At 46.7% G+C, this 24,455-nt stretch overlaps 1 long non-coding RNA gene across 1 annotated transcript in view; it reads left to right on the top strand.

Annotated features, from left to right (window-relative positions):
- The first annotated feature begins 18,913 nt into the window (after positions 1-18,913).
- LOC126530791 (uncharacterized) overlaps positions 18,914-24,455 on the top strand; it is a 30,062-nt gene continuing 24,520 nt past the window's right edge. Inside the window, exons 1-2 of the long non-coding RNA XR_008612533.2 lie at positions 18,914-19,117; positions 23,047-23,585. This is a non-coding gene — a long non-coding RNA (uncharacterized lncRNA). The remainder of the gene's footprint in view (positions 19,118-23,046; positions 23,586-24,455) is intronic.

The raw sequence follows: 24,455 nt of genomic DNA, 5'->3' as shown, positions 1-24,455 counted from the left end.
GAACGCCGCATAGGGCACGCGAACGTAGGGTGACCATTCCCGCAACGCCGGCAAGGACGGTGACATCCGTCGCTTTCGTGGCCATGGATACCACAACGACCACTGAACGCTGCAATGCACTGCGCACGGTAGAGGTCGCTGGAGCCGCACTGACGCCACACGCGTTGCAAGCCGCGGTAGTTAAACGTCACACGATGACCAGAGACTCGCAGATAATTGGGGACCGGGGTGTGGTACTCATTTCCATACGGACGAAGCGGGTGCCCGTGAGCACGCCACGTTGTCCGCTCATAAGACCAGTGCTGACAAACAGAACCTTGCCGTATGGTGATAGTGGCTGGACAAGGACTTCGTTCGGAATGAAGGACGGCAAGAAGAGGCAGGTTACGTTGGTGACCTGCTGGCCGACTGGAACGACAGGACAACCCCCGCCACCGATGACAAGGCAGCCAGCATCGACGATTAGAGTCATGGAAGCCATGCTCTTGATGGCGACTTGGAAGTTGAGGCCTTCCATGTGCTGAATACTGTAGACCTCAGAGAGGCCGACTATTTTGGTCGTCGCTTCGACAACTCTCTCGGGGCCCTTCCCCATCTGGACAACAACATCGAAGACTTGGGCCTTCGAGGGAGTCCACAACTGTGTAGGCGCCATGGCGTGATAGATAAATACGCAGGGAGGTCTTGTTTGTTTGTTTATTCCTAGCAGAAACTCTTCTTCTTCGTCTTGAGGCAAATGAGCCCTCATCCAACGTCCAGGACGTCGATTGACTGTGTTTAGAAAAAGTTTATTTCGACAAGAGACGATACGAACACTGAGTCACAATCACGGCACAATTCCACCGGTACGATAACATGTAAGAAACGAAACACAGCACGTTTTCAACGTAAGTAATGTCCGAGTCCTCACGCACCAACATATAAACACGTATACCCACAGGAAGGCACAGTTACACATAAACTAAATGCCATATGTACAAAATGATTTTCCATATATACAGTGTACGCAATGGTTATGTACAATGATGATGTGATAGAACACTTTACACAATTTTGAAGTGATGTGCTCGAGATGTGTATATACAAAATGATCATGTATACTAGAGGACACACACACAGAAATCACGGGCACCTGCATTCTATGTACATTAAATGAATACTTCTGATGGTCTGGCTACAAGAACCAGGCTGGACGAAAATTCAGCCATACGCGTCCATCAGCCACCGACAGGAAGCGACATGACCACTGTCGAAGGAACTCTTCTTCTCCAAGGAAGAACAACTCCTCCGACAGAAACGATAGTAGCTCAGAGTAGAGCCTCCCCATAAGTGGAAACAGAGCGCGGTGACGACGTCCCATGGCAACTGCCTCCCACCGGTTACGCCATAGACAGAAGGCCCCCGCAGCAATTAAAAGTCGCGCGAAGCGGCCACGTGAGCAGCGACCAGATGAAATAAAGCGGTTAACTCCAAGGCCACGAAATCCAGTATGCACGGCCCTCCAGAATATCCTGGCAACGACGCATTGCAGCAGTACATGTTTATTGGATTCTTGAAGGGGGCAATTGGGACACTGCGAAGATGGGACAACGCCCCACCGCTCAAGTCTGTCCCGAGTTGGAAGCACTTGCCACCCTAGACGCCACATGAAACCGCGTAGGTGGCCAGGCAAAAATAACGCCGTTATCGCATCCCACGACACATTATTGGAACGTGCGAGGCGCGCTGGGGGAACTAGAGGGAGCAGTAAGGCTGACATAGTATCTACTACACGGTTTTGGAGAACGTCTACATCAGGACATACCTGTTGTATGTGGCGATAAAATGCCACGGCCGTACAGTAAAATGCAGGTGCGTTTAACACTTGTGGTCCGTGATTTAAGTGTACGCCCGGTAACATGTAGCGAATTTTCGTGCCAAGGAAGTAGCAAGCGAGTTCACGCGCTGGACACTGATCATGCTGTAATAGACGTAGCAGAAATCGCAGAGCAAGCAGCCGGCAGCGGACAGACACGGATGGGAAGGCGAACCCACCGCGAGAGCGTGGTTGCCCAAGCGCCGCGCGACAGACCAGTTCTGTACGGCCCGAGCAGAAGAAGGCACCAAGAAGGGACTGCAAGGACCTAGTAACCCGCAATGGTGGCTGTACGACGTGACAACGATACTGCGAATGAGCCAAGTGTAGATTCGTGTGCTATCGTGCAATATCTTGAAAGGCGTCCATTGTTGGTCTGGTTGCGCGACAGATTTATTAAGTGTATCTAATTAGCATTATGAGACGCCTTAATATAACGAGCGAGGGTAAAAAAAAACATTAACCTTCCCTTATACCCTTTAATGTATCCCATCCGAATGCTAGGTAAATTATGAGCTGGAAAAGGTTATGGTGCCCACTTCTTTACTTCTTTCCGCTGATAGTACATAGTGGGTGTTGTGCTTGCTTGTACTCGGAAGGAGAGGAGCACAGCAGGACATGCAGAACGGTGTTGGGCACACTCAGACTCCCTTAAATAAGTACAACGCAAGACCGTTATGATCCCCCAAAGAACTGTAAGTGTACATGCAAAACAATGTAAATCCCATACCAAAGACCATGCACCTGGTGCACCCCGAAGAAAGGATAGGGGCCAGAGCTAGAGTCATAGGAGAACGATGGAAGAATGACAGCAACACGCTACACACAGGCGCGGCAGGGCCATTTATTAGACGCATTATGACGATGGCAATCATGCACCCCTATGCACGCGCTGCAGTCCAAGCACTCCTAGCCCGGGCACACCCAAAACATGGACGAGCACAACTACTCAATCATGCTGACCATATACTGAGAGATCACAAGCTGGGCACTGCAGGTTGGAAAGAAGCGAATGCACCCCTCCAGGTAAACAGCTAGACAAGGAAGAATAACGTGCACTAGGGAATCCAAACACACAGACAGCATCTTGATTCTTTAATTCTAGAGTTTTACGTGCGGAAACCATGCTCTTATTATGAGGCACGCCGTAGTGGGGGACTCAGGAATAATATTGACCACATGGGATTTTTGACGTGCACCCAGTCACGGTACACGTGAGCTCTTACATTTCGCCCCCATCGAAACGCGGCCGCCGCGGGTGGGATTCGATCCAGCGATTTCATTCTTAGCAGAGCAACGCCGTTGCCACTAAGCAACCAAAGCGACGGGTGAAACACGTACGCAAGCCCAAAAAGACTTCATGCAATCTACTCAAAAGACTATGAGCCACAATGCGCACACTGTATCATGGAAGCGGACTTATACCACATGCATGATATGGGCCTGCAAAAAAAGAAAACAAGGAAATAGAAAGCATATGAGAACCATAGGGACCCTTTAAGAAATTTGTGGGGTCCCAAAAGTGTGTACATTGTAATTGTACACCCTATTTATGTGAAGTAAACTTTCAGATAGTCAAAATGTGAAACTTTTGAACTTTCAGACTTTCGAATCATTGATTGAGCGACAGGAGGAAATGCTGTCTAACGTAGACACGAAAGTTCAACAGGTGCTGACCTAAAGGGCAAAAGCGGCTGCGATATCCAGAATAGAGGGACCCAGAATAGAGGGATCGACCACCAATGTTTAAGGCCAAGAATAATGTCATAGTTTCGCCGCAAGGACGAAGCAGTGAATGCAATAGCAACACATAGGAATGTTACACGAGCAAAGGCTAGCAGCTTTATTTATAGGAGTAATATGAATTGTAGTAAACATGAGCTTCCTAAGCAAGCAAGTGCGCCCCGGCGTAGGCAGACCGATATGAAGAGAGAGAGACCGGATGACCACGACAAGGCGGGTGTGAAATGCTGGCGTTGAGAAGCGGCTCCAGTGGCCAGCGCGTGCAGGTGGGAAGGGCTATATAGGCTCTGCGTTGCTGCATTGTGTTGCCGCATTGTGTTCTGTGTTGCACACATGCAGCATTGCATGTATGCCGCGCGTCGGAAACTAAGCAGATGAGATAGCCTTGACTATAGGGCGCGGGGGAAGGTAACGATTGCGCCATGGTTGCTTACTGGCTTTCGCGTTACGTGGCTAAGCACGAGGTCGCGGGATGAAATACCTGCCTGGCACGGCAGCCGCATTTCGAGAGAGGGAGGGGGGGGGGAGCGAAATGCAAAAACACCCTTGGTACCTAGATTCAGGTGCACGTCAAAGAATACCAGGCGGTCACGTAAAGCCCCATATTTCTTTTCTTTTTTTTTTTTTTGGTAGATAGCGCACATCGAGGTAGTACTGGAGCAGCGCTTTTACGCTAAACCACGCCCTTTGAGGTATTCCCATGCGCATGAGAATCGCGTAACGACAGACTAACGGCACACAAGTTGGCCGCATTGCGTGGCCGGTCGTTAGCGGCCGTAGTGTCGTGACGCTTTCTCTGTGGCTGCTCGTGCGCACGGCGGCAGCTGTGGTCACGCGATTGTGGCAGGGATGATTGCGTATACAGGCGTGTGCAAGGCACGGAATTGTGTTTGCCGTGTAATCGCAGCCATGTGGACACCTAAAGCGTCGCTGAAGGCACGCTTATGTTTGCCTCGTAGCGTCAATACAGGGGTCCATGCGCAACCAGGTGGGCTTGAGTCCGTGCGTGTTGAGTTGAACCGGTATATGGAAACGCATTGAAAGCTCGTTATTTCCCCGCACGTTGTCACATAATAGTGTGTGATACAGTTACCTTGATAAGACATGTAGTGAAAGGAATGTCGCAAGGGAATCGTGTTATTATTGTGCAGTTACGTAAGCAGCGAGCATCACAAGAAGTCGCAGTTGCTGCCGAAAGGCGAAGCATCGAATGCGGCAGCAAGTGAGTGGACAAAAAGTAAGTAAATTATAGGGTTTTACATGCCAAAGCCACGATCTGATTATGAAGCATGCTGTAGTGGGGGACTCCGGAAATTTAGACAACCTGGGGTTCTTCAACGTGCACCTAAGTCTAAGTACACGGGTGCTCCCGAATTTCGCCCCAATCAAAATGATGCCACCGTAGTCGGGATTCGATCCCGCAACCTCGTGGTTAGCAACCCAGCACCGTAGCCACTAAGCAACCACGGCGGATAACTGATTGGACAGCTACATGATGTAAACATAGTAGTTTTATCAACCGTACGATCTTGTAAACATAGGCATACTAACTAAATTAACAAGCATGGTGACGGCGCGCACAGCAAACATGAGCCCACCACACTCGATGACCGTGGACACTTGCTGTCAAAACGCTGGCGGGAGGAAACGCGGCAGCGGCACCGAGCGAAGTGACCTTCGTGCTGTCTATCGCTTCAACAAAACTGAGCGCCGAGAACACACAGCACGCACAAAGATGCGAGCCGTCGGCGCACCTAGACTCTGCCGCCAACGCAGATCTATTTCAAGATACGGGTGCGCGTAGCCGCGAGCAGCCGCCACATGCGCAGTTGCAGCTGGAGTAGAACGCCGCCGCCGCCCTCGCTTCCCTCCCCCTGGTGCCTCGCAAAGCTGGGTGCCTTGCGCGGCGGAAGACGACGCGCTTCCTCCTCGCTTCCCTCCCTTTGGCGCGGGCGAGATTAAGCCGCAATCGTTGGCTTCCCTGCTTTCACTCGCACATACAGCGTAGGGCGCGCGGCGACGGTGATATCGACAGTGAACTTCATACAGAACATCACAGCGACGGCGACGGTAGAAATGCACCTGGAGGGTCCAAATAATTGCTATCGCAATAAGATCGATTTCTTCGTCATCACCCACAAGATTGCTGGGAGAAGGAAGGAAAGCATTCGTTTAAAGCATTTATTTCTTTTCGAATTTTACCGCCAAGAATGCTAGTCATTATATGACGACTATTATGCTTCTAACAATGACCGCTAATAGATGCTGCTATTACGGCGGATTGAGGTTATATTCACGCTCCACGTATCAGGCAATGCACTAACCAAGTGGGAGTGCCCGATTATTGCAAATGAAATAAATAATAGTGTCCCTATATCACTCAAGAACCAATTTCGCTGTTCTCTGATAATTACGATAGGTTTTAGCCGGATGGCTAAATAAATATTTCTTCCTCGTTCAAGTGGTGGTCCTCTTGGACAAAATGACAAAAGGTCCTGAAACCATATGACCCGAAAGAACTTGGCGCTTTTCCCCCATAGCATTCGTCCTCCAAGTTGCAGAACTACCAACTACGGTTCTATTCATTTTTGTGAAAGGCTATCTTGTTGGATTGGATTGAATAACTTTAATGAAAGGTCCTGCGAGCTACGGGACGCAAGGTCCCATAGAGCGGGCTACTCCCACGTTGGGACCGGGAGTTGTAACTCCCTGGCCGTATCGTGGGCTCGCTGGACGGCCCAGAGCTGCTCCGCCAAGTTCGTGCTGCGTAATGCTTCTTGTAGCCTGGCGGAGTCTTGATCCTTGTTTGTGTGGGTCCGACCACACGGCCAGAGCAAGTGATGTACGTCTAGTGTGCTATGGCAATTTTCGCAATATGATGTTTTGTATAGGTCAGTCATGTAGTGATGTAGTCTGTTCTGCGTGGGGTACGTGTTTGTTTGAAGCATTCTGAACGTGAGGGCTTGAGGCCTGGTGAACTTATTGTGAGGTGTGCTGTAGATTCTGCGGTCTAGATAAAAGCGCTTTGTTATCTCGTTATATGTGGAGGGAGGGTCCCGATTCTCGCTGGGATGGTCACGACCAGAATAGGTGGCGTCGCGGAGGTTTAGGTCTCGCGCGCTCCTGTGGGCCATCTGATCGAGATTGCGAGGGGCGTCCTCGATATCTCCGAGGCGTGCCGGGAACCAGCAGATGGTGTGATGCTGCAGCGGTGCGGATCTATTGATTATTTGTAGAGCTAAGCTTGCAATTGCTACTTTCTGAAAGGCTTTCACGGCCGAGCGTGAATCGCTGTAGACGTGGGTGGTGGTCGGGTCTGTGAGCGCGAGTGCGATGGCGACCTGTTCTGCTATGTCGGACTTGTGGGTCTTGACTGTGAGAGCGTTTGTGACTTGACCTTGCTTATTGATCGTGGTGGCAACGAAAGCCTTCCTGGTCGGGTACTGTGCCGCGTCTACAAAACAGGCTAAGATCTTCTTATCACGTATTTCGCGCAGGATTAACGATCCGCGTGCCAGCCTTCTGGGTTAATGGTGCGCGGGGTTCATGTTCCGCGGGAGTGGGCGAACCGTGTAGGAGTTGCGTGTGTCCGTCGGAACACTTTGATATAGATTCTCCATTACTGTGGTGTCATGACCTAGTTTGGCTAGGATTTCTCTACCTGGGTTGGTTCCAGAGAGCCTTGTCCATTGAGCCCGTTCTTGAGCTTCGGCGATTTCTTCAAGTGTATTCTGCACCCCCAGTTGCAGCAGGAGCTCCGTCTCGGTGTTCTTGGGGATTCCCAGTGCTAGTCTGACTAGCTTCCTCAGTTGTACATTGAGTTTGTCCTTCTGCGCTGCCTTCCATCTGTGCATGGCCGCCTCGTAGGTGAAGTGGCATAGCGCAAAGGCGTGTGTTAGCTTGAGGAGATTTTCTTACTTAAGGCCGTGTTGTCTGTTTGCTACGCGTCGTATGAGATTCAAGGCATTATTCGACTTTGTCACGATCTTCTCCACTGTCGCAGCGTTACAGCTGTTGCTCTCAATGAGCATCCCAAGGACTCGGATTTTGCTGACGTGTGGAATGGTTCTTGTAAACCATTCCACGTGTGGAATCTTGTGAACATTATATTGCTTTATAATATAAGTTCTCATTATTAATCATACCCTGTTTTAACAAAGTAGTAGTGCCAAAGTCAGTGAGAGAGAGAGAGAGCACAATTTTTTTAGGAAGAACGTAGAGGTCGACATCAAACAACAGTCCTGTAGATTTCTGGCTTGCTGGTAACTAGAAAGTTGGACCGTTATGGCGACAAGACGACCGCATGACGAAAAAAACCAGCCCACTCACGCACATATACATCGCTGAATATCCACCTGACTACTCGGCTTCTGGACTAGCGGAAGAACGACTTCCCCCAGATATGCAAGATCAAATTAGCTTATTCAAAGATCGCGTTATGTTTGAATTCACGGATGGCCCTACGAGACTAAACGTCTATACAGGGCGTTTCAGCTAAATCGGGCCAAACATTAAAAGTAATCGTGCGAATTACAAGAATGCAACCAACATAATATTGTTCACTGTGCGTTTGGGCAACTCAATGTATCTTTACTATGAGTATAGGTAATTAATTAACATCAATTAATCACCCAACATTTATTTAAAAGCAATATCTTCAATGCAGAAGTCGTAGGGCCTATTCAGAAATATCAAAATATTTTCTTTCCACAAAGGCAGCTGCTGTCGTATTCATCTTTCCGTGCTGCAAAACAACCACGCGAGATTTTTTTTAATTTCATCGACGATTACGATTCTCCCTAATGCGAAATTTGAGCACGTCGCAAACGGAGCGAAGTGTGGCGCGACAGCGTCGCTAATCGGGAGATGGCGAGATGCAGCACGTGGGCGACGCGTGGACGTGATTCACAGCAGCCGTCGCACACAGACAGCCGCTCATGCAGAGCTTTGTTTCTATATATGGTATCGGTGGACACGTTCGCCGCATGCTTTATCGGTGTTGTCATTGGTAAAGAGACGACGCGCGCTACTCCGGCGACATCTCGTATCGATCGTCTGCGTAAAATACGTCTTGGGCAACAGTATGGTTTTCTTCTCATGCTTTTGTCATACCGTCCTCCTCCGCCTTCCGCCTCATGCTTCCATTGCTCCCTCCTCCTCCACTTTCCTCCTTTCGCCCTCTTCGCTATCGCCGTCTTTCGTCCCCCGCTGCGCCTTTTCGTCCCCCGCTGCGCTCGCTTTTTCATCCTTCGCTGCGCTCGTTCACTCGGTTACGCGGAGCACGCCGACGCTCAACGCAGGAACGGGCGCCTAAAGCCTGGGATACATGGAGCGGAAAACAGGCGTCCAGGCTGCGAAATACGCCCGTCGTGGAATGCTCGCCCCTCGGAGTTAAAGAATTTGACTCCAGCCGGCTACCCGGTCCGATTGGAAAACCGACGCCTGGCGATAATCGCCGGCGGAAGTGGCGGGAGTGCCTCCCGCGCTCACCAGGCGTCGCGACGATCGACCTCCCAGCGACTTCCGGCAGCCGCCGAACGTTTTTGTGTGTTTTTCTTTTTTAGGTGGTGCCTCCGTCGGAGCGTCCGTCACGTGGTCGCGCTGGAGCGACAGAATGTGGGAGTTTGCGCTTGTTTGGCCGCACACTTTTGGTCTCTCTCTGCGCGTGAAAGGGGCACCATCGATCGTTACAGCCGAACATTGAATGTTTGAGAGCATTAAATTAAGAGTACAAATTTGTGTATACTTATTTTTCGTCTACAAACTTAAGTGACGTGCTCACGAGGCAGATAATTATAAATGCGGTACAGTTTTCTTACCAACCCTTTCAAAAGTTGCAATTACCGCGAAATATCCTGCTTGAAACTTTTATTCTACGTAAGTGCTGATTATTACTCGAAATACAGGAAAATAAGGGACAGCAAAGGCAAACCTTGCCCATATTTACAAAGTCAAATTGCAGTAAACCCGGCGGGCTCCAATAAGTGCATCAAGGAAGTCTAAAAAAGTTGGTGCAGATGTCCTCAATAATATTTCCTCGTTTTAAGTTTCGTTGGGGGTGATGGGGTATTCTACTCTTCGAATTTACTGGTGACGCCAGCGTCACTAGAACCGTCGCGTGGGTGCTATGAGCTAGCATTGGCTAATCTGAACTAATATTTCGTCTTTTCGCAACCCTTGGTGGCGTTTGATCACATAGGTTGCGCTCTTTTCTTTTCCAAGTAACAGGCTTCCATTCATACTTTGGAACATCAGGGGGATTGTTAATGGCATCGCATCGTTAGTCGACTGAGGCACATCGCGTGGCATTTCGACTGGCTACAGCACGCTCCGAAGTGCCGCTCGCGAATTACAGTGGCATCATCCAAATATTTGTCTCCACCTTTGATATCACCACCTTTGATGTCAGGCACCACCTGTCGCTGCCCGCATACTGAAAATATCTTGCACTGATCGCGTCTGAAAAGACAGCGCATTCAACGCGTACGGGAACGCATAAAAACAACCCACTATTATTAATACAATTGCTGCCAAGAGTTATTTCCTAAAATTGCAAGCAACAAGAACGAGAAAAGAAAGTAAACGTACGAAAGCAAATTAAAAGAAAAATGCGTACAATAAATGAAGTAACGTCTATAAATTACTGGCTTACGCGTTGCAGCTCGCACGTACAAAAGTACACGCACTGTTGTCGGCGTCCGTGTAGAAAAGGCGACGATTGCAAAGATAGCATGCAAAGGGACAACTGAAACTACTACGCAAAAAGCTTCATGAAATCCAGAAGGGTACACGGCAAGCCGCATGCCCCGAGGTGAGCGGCAGACGCGCACGGCACCGGTGAGCGTCCTTGGAGCGCAAATGTAACGATACCGAAGTATTCTGCTTCCACGTCAAATGCCCAAAGGCGTCGGAATAGTTTCGAGAAAAAGCGGGTGTTCTAGACAGCTACATGACTCTGGCCAAGCGTTGGTACGAAGAGAAAGCGCCCGCTCGGTATACGGTTGTCGCGGATTGCAAGACCGCTCACTCAACGTAGCCAGGCGGCGCAAAGTCAGCCCGCTAAAATGCCTGCAGCTCAACGAAATGTGCAGAAATCGTTCGTAAGTGCCTCTAAGAAACGTTTTTCAAAGTTGTTTAGTCATTAACAACAAATGATTCAATAAAAACCCTCGTTCTTCTTTATTAAGAAACACATTCGTAAAGTCTGGCAACACTGAGAGATATGCGGTGAGCGAGTGGTGACGTCCGCCCGTTTGTCGCTGCATGTAAGCGAAGCCAGCGAATCACCGGCGTCGTCCCGCCGCGTCTATTTGTGCCGCGCGACTTTCGCCGTGAAAGAACGCTCCATGTATCCCGGGCTTTAGAGCTGCGCTCTAAAGGTACCGCGTGACTGCGTGCTCTAGCGCAGTGACATTGGTGCCACAAACGAATGAATGATTGATGCGGCACGCAGACCAAAGACACGAACAGACCTTGAGCAACGAAGATGGATCGAATACAATGGTTTGCGCTTCCACTTTTGCAAATATATATATATATGTATTCGGTTGAAGCGATGAAATATGCAACAAACAATGCATGATATTCTCGAAGCTTCTTAAAGGGCGAGGAGTTTTTGACTGTGGATGGCCATGTATTTGAGATGACGGTTGTGGCCATCACCTATAATCGTTTTCTTATGGCCTATTCATGCCTTCTGTCTGTATGCAGCGTCAACGATTCGTCGGTAGCATGTTAGAGGACACTAATGTCGCTGCGCTCAAGCGCATAGTCACGTGGTCATATCTCAAATACCACGCGCTTTATTTCCAACCGGGAAACATTAAAACCATAGCAGCTATCACCACGGCAAGAAATAGGATCTACAATTTCTACATTAAATATTTTAAGTTTAAATTAATGCTTTAAAGGTCGGTTAATTCTTGCTAATTCATTACTTAAGATCACACAAAAATGCACTTTCAGTTGCTCAAGAGGGCAGCGAACTAAGCTAAGTTGGTTGCATTCTTGTAACTCGCGCGAGGATCTTTTCTAAAGTATGGCCCGACTTAGGTGAAACACTATCTATATATAGCTTGATAACATGTTTCTCAATGCGCATTAACACGACTTTTGGGGCCTGTGCTGTATACACTTGTGCCCTTTCGTGTGATCTCGGCCCCACAGCATGCGTCATCGTGATAGCGGCGGTGCTGGTGAACCGGGTCACAGCTGCCGAAACAGTGTCCCCGATGAAACAGCCTTCACCTCCTGTTTCGCCCACGCCTTCACCGTCGGGTATTTCAATTCGTACTAAAATAACCTACTAAATCTACTAAATTAGTCCAGGTTGGTATATTAAATCCTTGATTTGCAAGCAGCCAAGTTCTCGCGGTTAGCGGAAGCTTGGCATGCCGCAAAGCAAGCAAAAACAGAATAGGGCGGTGATGCCACCTCCGTGTTACGGTATCAGCTCCTTCAGATGGAGGCTAGCTAATAGGTTAATTGTAGAAATCAATTTCTGTATAAATAAAAAGCAAAAATGAAATAACTCTAGACCTACCTTTCTTTCGCCTTCTTTCCTGATGGAAAATGAGCCAGACGAGCGCCATTTACTCCGTATATTTATTCCGAATTCATTCAAGCGTCAATTATTTACCCTAACACAGTCTCACGTGGGTGCATTCAAGGCTTAAGATACATAGCGGATGGTCAGAAAGCACGAAATGAAAGTTTGATTTCTAGTTCTTCTGTAGATGCGGATTAACTTTAAGTGCGCCGGTATGGTAGAGACCACTCGACGATCCTAAAATTGAAGGCATAGACAGTTCTTGAGATGGGCCTATCCCAGAGGCAGTATAACGGCGAAGGTGGGCCAATTCTTATACAGAGTGTAGAATGTGCGTGCTCGCGAGGATTTTAATGCAGTTTCTAACATGGTCCGATCCTGGAGGCAGGTAGTGAAGGACGGGGGTGGGTCGATACTGTTAACAGTGCAGGATTAATGTTCCACAGAGAGATTTTACGCAGTTTGTAAAAGGGAAACATACCTTATGAGAGTGTAATCAAAGGCGTGTATGACGGGGGTAGGTCTAGTCATGTCTGTAATTTTTCATCTAGAAACGTTGGGGGTCCCACAGGCGTAAAGGAGTTACAGACCGCTTGAAAGTGTCTGAGAGTCCGAAGAGAGGGAGTGCCCACATCAGTTAACATGTTCACAGATCACTAACGCAGCTAAACACTGTGACAGCGGATTAAAGTGACAAAAAACGCGGCAATTTATGTTAGAAACTACGTCAAAACGGACAAAGGGAGACAAAGTATTATACTAATAACAAGAAAGCTCATTAGTAAGAAATTGTAAGACAGCTCTTTGACAACAACCCTTTTGGGCTAACATAGAAAAGTTAAGAAGCACAGCACAGCAACAAAGAAAAGAAAAACAGGAAATGAAATACACTGCTAAAGGCACTGAACAACTGACAATGAAGGAGTGAAACGAATGGAAAAGAAAATAGGCGCCAACAAGAAAATATTTATAAGCACCGCATTTGTCTTCTCGGACAAGCGGTAAAATTATTTTTTATATTTTCTCATTACAGAAAGTAACGCAAAAGAAAGTGATTGCAAGACATGATTGGCACGTTGATAGGGGACGAACCACATGTCGCAGAGCGTGCACGTAAATTGGTACGGTAAATATGTAGATTAGAGTTTCTCTCAAGAAATGCGTTCGCTTAGTCGTTAGCATAGAAAAAAAGAATTAAGCAAGCGAAAATTAAAAAAAAGAGAATGCTTTCCATTTATAACATCGCATCGTAAAAACAAGCCCGCTGGGCAAGAACTTGATAAATTGGCCATATACCGAGGGGCTTTCTACTGCAGACGAAAAATTATGCCTATGTTTCGTACAGTCGTCGTACCCCAAATTGGTGCACAATAATTTATTCAAGATGAAGTGGTGAGCTAGTTGGCTATACATGTCTATTGGATCACATCGCACAATAAATCGACGGGGACTGACAGAGCAAAGACCCCACCAAGTGCTGCTTATGCTTCTTTTTTTTTTTTCTTTTTTTTTCTTCTTGCTCCTGTGTGTGTAATAACTTATGTGTGTGGCAAAAAAATATATGCAGTTAAGCTTTCTTGGGAGACACGTCTACAGCGCGGAAGTACACCTGTTGCACTAGAAGATAATTTCAGCAGTGAATAAACGGGACACGTCCATTAAATGTTGAAAACGTAACCCCGTGTAATTTATGCTTGCCGAATATGTCATATAGACATATGGACACGCCGCCGTGAAGCACAGGTTGATGTATGCGTTCATATTTGTTTACGGCCTTAAAGAACACCGCCTTAGTTTTCTTGGTGTTCATCTTTAAAACGTTTGAATTTGACCAGCTAAGAACATCGGAAAACAACCGTCGGGCTTTCGTTGCACCTTCGTCTGCGTCAGAGCCACAAGTAAATGTGCTTGTGTCGCCAGCATTAAGCAAAAAGCTATGCATCAGTGTTAACTCGAACAATACCGCTAAAACAACCGTTAAAAGCCATTGGTCCCAATATGCTACCTTGAGAAGAGAAATGTTCTCTACTAGCGACACGCTGTTTTCTACCGGTGAGATAAGAACGAAAAAGTAAATGAGATGCACCATGTGTATACTGTGAGTGTAGCTGATGAAGCATGACTGAGGGTATGAAAAGCTTTGCTGCAGTGAACGAAAATGGCAAGCGTTAGCAGTTTCGTTCGGTTATTCGAATTAATAGTGACCGCGGTCTTTCCTTGCATTTGTGCACGATGTGTGTCCAAGCAAGAATTTTAATGCAAAATCGTTAAATAGAACAAACTGGCCTTCGGTGAGGTATAGGAGGTATGTCCCCGGCGAAGCAGCATGAGAAACTGGCAGGGTGAGAGGTACAAAGTTGGGCAGAGGAGAAGGACAGACAAAGAGGAGGAAAGACAGGGAGGTTAGCCATTGTAAGTACCGGCTGGCTACCCTGTGCTGGGGAAAGGGGTAAAGGGAATAAAAGGCGAAAGAAGAAGAGGAGAAAAAAAAGAGAAATCGGAAAATTCACGCAGTAACGCGATAGTACGCGATACAACACTCAAAGGCGATCGCACAATTCGCATGTCCTTAAAAACTTCAGCAAAGCCCTTGAGGCCTTGAGTGCCGAAGCCCGTCTGGACCAGTGTCCTAGAGCTTTTTCCTCTGTAAAGGGGCGATTGTCCAGTTTTTCGAGCGTGGTCACGAGCACTGTTCTTGGCACTTTGTAGCTGGGACAGTCACAAAGGAGATGCAGAATGAGCAACGGAGCCAGTGAAGTGGTGTGACGTACAGAGTCGCGTGACAGGAGAAGCGGCAGCGGTTGCGCAAGTATGCGGCGAGCGTTCTGCCTTGCCCAACGCTCTTCTCCACGCTCTTTTGTATGAACATGTTTCCAGTGAAGTGATGTATACAGATTAATTTAATGATAGCACGCCATAATGTTCTCGCATTACAGCCGCTCAGGTCAATTGTTAGTTGTTACAGTATATCGTACAATACCGGCGCAGGGTTGCATCAGCTGATCATGTAAACAGAGTAGCGGTGGCGAGGTGGGTAAGTCAGACACGTGAAAAGTTTCATACAGAGGTTGGCAAACTGCCATCGATACTCGCATCTTGATGCAATCGAATGAAATGCATCATTATTCAGTATTTAATTACTCGATGCATATGAACGCTGCTGGTGTCAGCCAAAAGACAAAGGGCAGTCGCTTGGCCGGAGCTGTGTATGAAGCTGCAACAGCGTATGAAGCCATCAAAAATGTACGGGTCGCTGCTCGCTAGTAGCTTGCCTGGATGTGGTCAGAAATGAAGTGGAAGTATTCTTCACGGCAGAACTCCCAGAGCATACTGCATTGGCGTGCCACTCGCCACTTAATTGTTACTGTATCTTACGGAGCATTTCCGCTTGCAAAGTTATGTTCGACGACATATCTAGCACGTGACCACAGCCACACGCCCTAGCCTTTCGTTAAGGCTGAATGAACGTGACAGGCGTAGTGCTAGCACTCGCGCGAACGCACATCAGCAAACACGCGCAACCATAAATCATGTGGATAAGGGGCATCCGCTGGCACAGTGCGGCAACCGAAGTTGATCTCGATCGAAGCTTCTCGAAATCTCGTAACACAAGTTGCAGCCAGCGCTAATTTATTCACGCACACTGCAAGCAACGATACGAAGCGCCAACTTATACGGAACACGCAACGCAAATATCTATTTTTTTTTTGCTTCTTCATTCGAACCAGGCAATCTTCCTTCGAGGCACATTAGCCCCCACATGTTCCAGAAGGAGGCCCCGTGGCTATTCCCGGAAAGCTATAAGTGGTTCACGATGCAGCGCGAGAGAACTCGGAGGGCAGATCGGTCTACCCGACGTCCAATCACGTGATGTGGCTCCCTGCCAGGCAGCCAATGCCTCGTCGTTGACTTCGTCTCCGCCTTCAGTCTAGAACTGTCAGCCTGACAGACTCGGGGCAAACGCGAGTACTGAGAGATTCCTTTTCTAGCTTTTTGTCTCCCATCGCGTCATCCTCTCGCAATCACCGCGGACGAGCGGTCGGTGCTGGCATGCAGGTCACCTGGATGCCCATCAGTCTTGTGCAAACTCTCGTCTAATCTTTGCGATCGGCGACGTCTGCCCTGCGCGGGAGCTATCATCTGTCAGTCCCTCGCACGGCGTATCACGCGAAGGGCTCTCAAGGTAGTATCCAAGAGCCAGCCAAAGCCGCCCGCTTGCTTCACGCGGTGTTTGATCTTGGCGTCACGCGAAGATTATCGTGACAGCGCTGCAAAATATATAAAAAAATAGTAAATGAGAAAATTCCTCCTACCACGCTTTTTTTCTTCCTTCGGCTAATAGCGGCCAAGTGTTCAGCAACCACGAAACCTGAAAAAGCACATTCACAAGAAATGCACCACCATATAGAAGCATGAAGCTCTTGACCTCTATACGTGATAATGCTCTGGTGTACATCGACAACTAAATGGCATTAGCATGACTGCGACGTTGGGCACGGCTGGTTCCTTTCCTAATTTTGCTTTTTAGATAGATGCGCATCGCAGACAAAGCGCAGGCTCTCGCAGACAAAAAAAGCAGGCAGAAATTAGCCGCATCTGTAAGCTGAAACTGGCTCCTGCTTGCTCTTCAACGATTGAATTCTTCTCCAAATGCTACTGCAACAATACTGGGACTATTTTTCAATATTAAGGCTGATAAACTAGCTCACTAAAGCAGATATTCTATCCCGACATTTCCATACGGAGGCCGAAACGTCTCGATTTTTCTTTATTTGTTCTTGCTCGGCGTCCGTTTTACCCTTGTCTATCTTCCTTAGTAAGTCGAATACAAAGACACCATTAAATAAATAAACAATAACACTAAATTAGTGCATACTCGTCGTTAGCTCCAATGTTGTATCAGTGATAGCCAATCGAAATCCGGAAAAGAATAACTAACACTTTCCTACTGAAAAATTTAGTAAAGCTACACGTACATAGCGCGACACCGGACGGTGCTAACTTGAAACTTTATGTCGAGCAACGTCTACATTCTGATAGAGAAAACGCTGCGCATAGCAAGATAGCACGATTTCTCATCAGTTGTGGCTCATGATGGACTAGCAAGTCTAAGTCAAGAAGTAGAGCCGACATACTCATTTAAGAAATGGCAAATTTATTGGCCTGAGGTTGATTCCTCTAACCGGATATACTCTGCACAGGGAATAACGGAAGGTAAAATAAAGACGTTTATGAGTGGTGGCTTTATGAGTGGTGGCTTCATGAGCATTTATATATGGTGGCCACCTTTCTACAGAAAGGTGGCGCGAACAAGTGTTCTCTGTCAGATGGACCTTTCACAGCTGCAGCTGAAACCCCGTGCTGTGGAGGAATGCAAGGCTGGTCGAATGCCGCATGACCCCTGTCGAAATCATGCGTGTATTTTTTGGAGACTGCGATTAGATCCGGTTTTTAACAGACGACATATGCATCTATACATGGGACGATCACCTTTAAGTTTTCGGCAACTTTAAAAATCCCCTGTTGCAGATGACATAATTCTAATCCTTGAGTTGGTTAATTCAGAGAGGCGGACATTACTTGCACGAGAAATGTAAACGCATATATTCAACTAATTAAAACATCACAATATTAGCTTGTTAATTAATTACAGTGCGGCCACAATTGCAACGCACGAATTGTAGCCGGTGAGTTTGCAAGGTGTATCGATTTGAAATGAATTTCCAGAATGACACCAGTTTGGAGATCTGCACCATCAAACTCGCCGTAAAAATGCACTGTTGTCCCACTTAGTTTTTCTTTTTTTCACAAAACACTCCTTTATGCCTTGAAACACAAAAGTAGCTGGAATGCCCATGTATTTCATCCCACGCTTTGGGAAATAAAATCTTGAAACTGCTGTGATCCTGAAGATTAGTTCCAAGTGGATAATAGAAACTCACCGGCTAAAATTCGGTAATTGCAATATGTGCTGTAAAGTAATAATTGTGAAGTTAATGAGTGATTTTTTGGTTAATGAGGTAAATACGTGTTTTAATTTCTCACACTAGTAATGTCCGCCTTTCCGAATGATCCAGCTCAAGGACAAGAGTTGTGCTATCTGCCACAGGCGATATTTAAAAAAAATTCCCAAAATTTCAAACGTGGTCAGCCCGTCTATTTCAACGTGCCAAGTCTCCCCACCGGGATCGTTGTGACGTATACCAGAAACAGTGCGCAACGCCATTTGTGTCTTCCTCCAGTATGCGCGCGAACAGCAGACACTAGCTGATTGTATATCCGAAATCGGAAATCGGCTGCTTATTGAAGACATACAGAGGCTCACGCACTCGTCCGTGCTCGTGCACCGTTTGGGCTGGTCAACTGAACCGCATGCCTAGCATCATCCCGAGTCATCGGATACGCCTGAAGCGCTTTGCAGAGGCGTCGTGGTTCCCAGAATCACCCGACCGGGCATCCCAGCCAGAAACGTTCGGCCGTCCAGATGTCGGGAACGCCTTGCGCGAGGTCTGCAGCCCTGCGTCCGAGCTCCGTTCGCGAATATAGACGGAAGTGTGAACGCATGCCGGCGGCAACTCCTCGCGTTTTTTTCAAAGACGAGGTGACGGCGGGGCGCGATTCTGATTTACGGGCGCCCGGCTGATACACGGCACTGCATGCAGTTTCGGGGCCGTCGTCGCATCTGCTACACGGAGCGCTGCTCGCGCGTCTGCGTATACGCATCCATGGGAGCGACGTGCCTTGCGGCGTGCGCATCGCGCCGCTCGCGCGAGCCCCGTGTTTACTCCGCACACATGGTGACCGCGGCTGCCGACGCCGACAAAGGCGGCTCCTCCCGCCGAGCCCTGTCGGCGGCGTGGGCTCAAATACGAGGCCCGCGGTAAATTGTCGCCATCTCCGGCGGCAGCTGCCTTCCTCGATCCCGGAGCCGGAACGGTGCGAAACTTTCGCGCGCAACCTCGGCTGCAAGGGTAACTGTGACGCACGTGCGCGATGCTTGGAGAGATGAAACAGAAAACGGTGTGCCGCGCGTTTGTTCGTGTGTCGCGGGAAGCGGTGCACGCGAGGTGACACTGTCGGAATCGTTGGGGATAGGAAGCAGCAATCGTGCGAGAGGCCGCCGCGGGAGGACGTCGAGGAATGTTGTCACCAAAGGTGCTGATGAGCATCTGTATAGGTACTACTCGGTGCTGCATACGTACCTTGAAAAAACAGGAAGGAAAGTAAAAAAAAAAAAATCTGATAAAAAGAAATTCAGCCGGCAGTGTTTCGCCATCGTGAAACACGTACAGTCGAAACGAGTGTGCAGAAATAATTCATATTATGTGCTGTGCTGTGAACCTGGATAGCAGTCCGTTATTATAGTTCGTGTATAAGAAACGTAAATGTGATAGAAATGCCCGTGTTTCTTTTTTCTTTATCTGGGCTCACAGTGCTGGTTTCATATGCGCTTGATATTGTCTTTAACTGATTTGTTGTTTGATGCGCAATATATACCGCTGCCCTTTGCAAATGGCACCCTGAATTCTACGCCTCGCAAGACTTATTTGGAGAGCTCAGGAAACGTGACTTTCTCGAAACCATTGCTATTTAATCTCTAACTGGGAAAATGAGACTAACAAGTCTTGAAGGCCGAGTCTGAAATCTTCGTTTAGGGGGCCCTACACAGAAAAATGATTTCTCCTGTATCAGTCAACTACTCTTCTACAATATCAAAAACACTGCTCTTATCAAAACAAGTCGCTTGCTAAGCTACAAAGAAAGTGCAATAACCAAAGATGTAGGGCGACGCCTCCTTCAAATTTCCGCACCAGCTTGTTGTACGTGACGTCATAGATTTTGACAGTGCTTTTCCAGGATCTAGTTTAATTTTTTTTTTTGGTGTTAAAGATAAACTACGTTGTGTTTTAAGGGAGCCAGAGACTGAACATGGCGAGTTTCGGGAAGTTTTGCTTAGCCAACGCGGCCTAAATACGAAAGAAAGTAATACTTTGAAATCAGTGACATCACACTGACGTGCCGGCGTTTTCCCGATACAGTGGGAAATTTAAGAAAGGATGAAACTTTGACCTTCTTCATTTTCTCTTATGATAATCAACCTATTGCTTCGAAATGAACGACAACTGAGTTTTCCAAAAACCCTTTATCCGTCTAACCTAACTTAGTGTTTTTCTTTAGTGTCCCTTTAAGGAAGTCACTATTATAATGTTCGTAAAAGTCGCCTTTCAGGCCAATCTAAGGCTAATTGAGAAAACCACCAATTAACAAAACACTTCAACATTCACCATAAATAAGAGGAGATAAGAAATGGTTAGGTCGGAGAGTTTCACGCTTCGAAGGCTTTTTTAGGCTTATAGCGCAGCTCACAAAGAGCAAAAAGGAAGATGTTTGCGCAGCCTGTCTGAATGACAGGCTGCGCGAACATGGTTACAATGCTAAGAATTGTATTACAGCTGGGGGGTTTCTTGCGCAGCACTGAAAAACGTGTGGTTGCGAACCTGTCGTAGACGAACGCGTCATTCTAGGTCGTAGTCGTAATCAGCTCACAAGAGAAATCATCGAAGAAAAGGCTATCATAGGTCTGGGCCATGCATGTGTAAGCTCACCTTCATTATCATTATCAAGCAATAAATTGGCGTATCTCAGACTGCCGCCACAGGCTGTCTGAATATGTTTTCACATGGTTACTATCGGCTTTGTTGCTTAGTTTTGTGTAATCTCTTGATGTCACATGGTTAGCAGAGTGTATAAGTAGCCTTCTGTGTCACGAAATAAACCATCAGTTGGTAGTTAGCGCTCACTGTGTTTTCCGTTCCCTTTCATTACCCCTTCCACCTTCCTTTTCGCTCTTTCTGCGCTGGGCTACAAACCTAAAAAAGTAATGATATATCAACTCGCCCAAACTGCCACGCTTTTGGTGCTTCGAAGGCCTTATTCTTGTCTCGTTCTTGCTGCCTTTCATTTGCCTGGAACGACATGGATGTGCACCCAACTGTGCTTTTGCTGAAATGTGAGAGGCCTGCTCGGCAGCTGACGGAGAAAAAAAAAAGTTTTTCTTGACTCGCAGCTTACAGCAAATGCCGAGGAAATACTCAAGGTCATAGCTGCAAACAACACTGCATTAATTTTTTTCTAGACCTTTTTTTTTTTTTTGCGGGTCGTTCCAAATATTGTGATAGCTATATATTTAGCGTTTACAACACCGTATCTGAAGTCCAGACAGCGCACTGTCCTAAATTATTCAGTGGGATCACGATCGCGAAACTGATCAAGCGATGTGCATTAACACAAACGGAGATAAGAAGTGCGGCAGAACATGTCAAGAAAACAAGAGACGGCACGTAAAAAGAAAGGTAGAGAGAAATAGCAGTTAAGGATAGGAAAGATATGGAGCTCAAACATGTGAGTGTCCGGTTTGCTACCCCACAGTGTGGGTAAAGGCAAGTAGGAATTGGAAACTAAAGATATTTTATGCCAAAAAATATTACTCCTAACCTATCAACGTACTTGCAGAAAGCACAATGTTCACATCAGTATCTTCAACTTTCTTTCAAGGTGTTGAAAAATAAGTTGAGCAAGGTGTTTGTCCCAACTCCTGATGAAAATACACTTTCGAGCGCATAAAACCTACTTTGGTAAGTGATCACGTGTGTTCTGCAAGCCGCGCCTTTCATACTGTCGCATGTTTGAGGATACGGCTGGCTGACTGTGCCGTGACAATATTATTTTACGGGCTCCATCAAAATGCCGCACAAATACTTCCTTGAAGCTTCTCTTAACACAATCTTTAACAAAGCACCGCCGGTTGCAGCGAAGGGCTAATCTATAGATTGGCCAAAAGCGTGGCAGTTTGGGCGAGTTGGTATGTCATGACTGTTTTAGGCTTGTAGCGCAGCTCATAAAGAGCAAAAAAGGAAGGAGGTAGGGGTAATCAAAAGTTGATTGATTACCCCTACCACCTTCCTTTTTTGCTCTTTCTGAGCTGCGCTACAAGCCTAAAACGGCTATAGATTGGCAGTGCCGATCACAGTGTTACCGGTCAACCGGTGCTAAAGCAAAATGTGATGTCAGAACTCGAGTTTGCAAATATCATCTGTACTTAACGACGAATGTACCGGGCTGTATACTATTTTCTGAGTTGAGATCCCACATGGAGTAAACGTAGAAGGCTCCTTTTTTCGCCACCGTACAATGACAGAACGAACGATGGGTCAAATTTTGTAACGATTCTTGCTCGCATGCCGCTGAGTCATCGCTATCGCATGTATATACAACTTGGTTCGACGGGTGAACTCATATGAAAAAAGAAAGAGCCCATACAATGTATTGCCTCGGGGTTCTGCGTGTGTCAACTAAAAACGACACACTAAATAACAATATAGTTTTGCAAAAAAAGAAAAAAGGCAAATGCCAGATGAAATATGCGTTTCGATTGAGAAGAAAGGTCGAGTGGCTGGAGTGGATAAAAATGTAGAAAATGTAATTTAAATATCTCACAGCATATGTGCAAGAACAGGGTGTTTGTTGCAATGAATGTAAATATACGCATCTGTATTAAATACAACGTCTCCTACAGTATGAACTCGAACGATTATGAGTTCATGAGAGCTCTTCTAGCAGACTGCAATATAAAATTGATATCTAATGCATGCGTGCTACATATATGCTAAATGTCTCAGCGGTAATATTGCTTAAATATTGATAATACTATCAGCTTATCTGCCAAGGCCATATAAGCTTTATTTCAATAGTTCATCTACTTAAAGGACGGAAATATTACAATTTAATGTTCTTTTTCTTTTTTGCGCTTGCGGTACCTATGCCGTGCTGCATGAATTACTAACGGTCCTGGTGAATATTATGGCGTTCAATAGCTGTAAAATCTTTTGTTTTCTTTCAGGATTCCAGTTATCTAATATTCGGCCTACTCGTAATGGAGACGTAAGCAGCCCTGGATATTTTTCTTATCAACAAGACACTTTAAAAGCTATAGCTGTGATCACATATATTCATGCCAACAGATCAACTAATATGCACTTAACATCACCGTTAACTAACGCTTGTCAATCGTAGTACCCCACATATTGTGACGCACATCAATTTGCTTGCCGAAAAGTGCAAAGGAATAATTTAGCAATTATATTGACATCCTAAGAATCCACACTTTTGTTCAGGTTATTTTCACACTTTGCTTCCAAGTTAAGCATACTGTCCTATTAGATGCTAACTTAGCGTGTATCAACACACTACATCATAATTGACGATAGTTTCTGAAGTGGCTTCTTGGTTGTTACTGCTTTTATGCACCCCGTTCTTTTTTTTTTTTTTTTTGTGCGAGACAGACTGTTCCAGCCTCTCCCTGTACTTTGCGGCCTTTAGCGGAAACCTGCTTCTGAACGCCGTTCAAAGAAAGCAGTACTTGCAGCGACAACTTCTCAGGTGAGTGCCTGTGTTTATTACTTGTACTGCATGAGACAGCATGAACGTTGTATAGGCTGAAATGCGACTACCCATGGGCAGTGTCGAGTTATGTTTCATTTTGCACGAGTAGCCTACAGTTTGCTACATATAGTTGCATCTGTGAGCGGGCAATTACATTTTACGGAAATATGACGCCATATTACTTTGCGTGACGACCTCTGATCTCCTGCTCCTTCCATTTTCGTGCTGTCGATCGTTTACTGCGACCGAACTTCCCACGTACAAGTCACCTCGGTGTAATTTGGGCACCCCTATTACCCTGCTTGAGCTATATGCCTGATTCGCGACACTTAAACCAACATGTTCGTCAAACAGCAGATACAATTCGATATCACTCACCCAAATTTCACATTGAAATACATTTCCCAGAACACGAGCGCACATTTCAACGGCGGGTTCAATGAAAGCAAAAAAAAAAAAAAAGAAAGACAGAAATTTTGCTTACAAGCAGCTTATCGCCTTCATTTCCATAAACCCAAAGCGCCTTTAGTATATAGCGAAAGCTGATAACACGTTCCTTCTTTCTTTTGTTTTTTTTTGCCAACAGTTTTAAAGCGCATAACGCTCGCAAAGGGCAATACTCGAAGGCTGGACCATAATACGTATATATCTGGCAGTATAAATACGGGGTAAATGTTCTAGCCCATACGCATTTTACAAGATGGCGACAAGTGCCCGCACGTTTCTCCCACCAGCACAGCTCGGCGCTTGCCGCGGCGCATGATTTTTTTCTCCACTCAAGGAAATCGCACATACACTAAAAGTCCAGGTATACATAGGGCTCAATTCTTCTGCTTTCTCTCTTTGCAAGCATCAGCATTTGTTACC

The sequence above is a fragment of the Dermacentor andersoni genome, chromosome 5 (assembly GCF_023375885.2).
Source record: "Dermacentor andersoni chromosome 5, qqDerAnde1_hic_scaffold, whole genome shotgun sequence".
Classification (NCBI taxonomy): Eukaryota; Metazoa; Arthropoda; class Arachnida; order Ixodida; family Ixodidae; genus Dermacentor; species Dermacentor andersoni.
The sequence above is the reverse complement of the archived record's forward strand: the minus strand, read 5'-3'. Positions and strand labels throughout refer to the sequence as shown.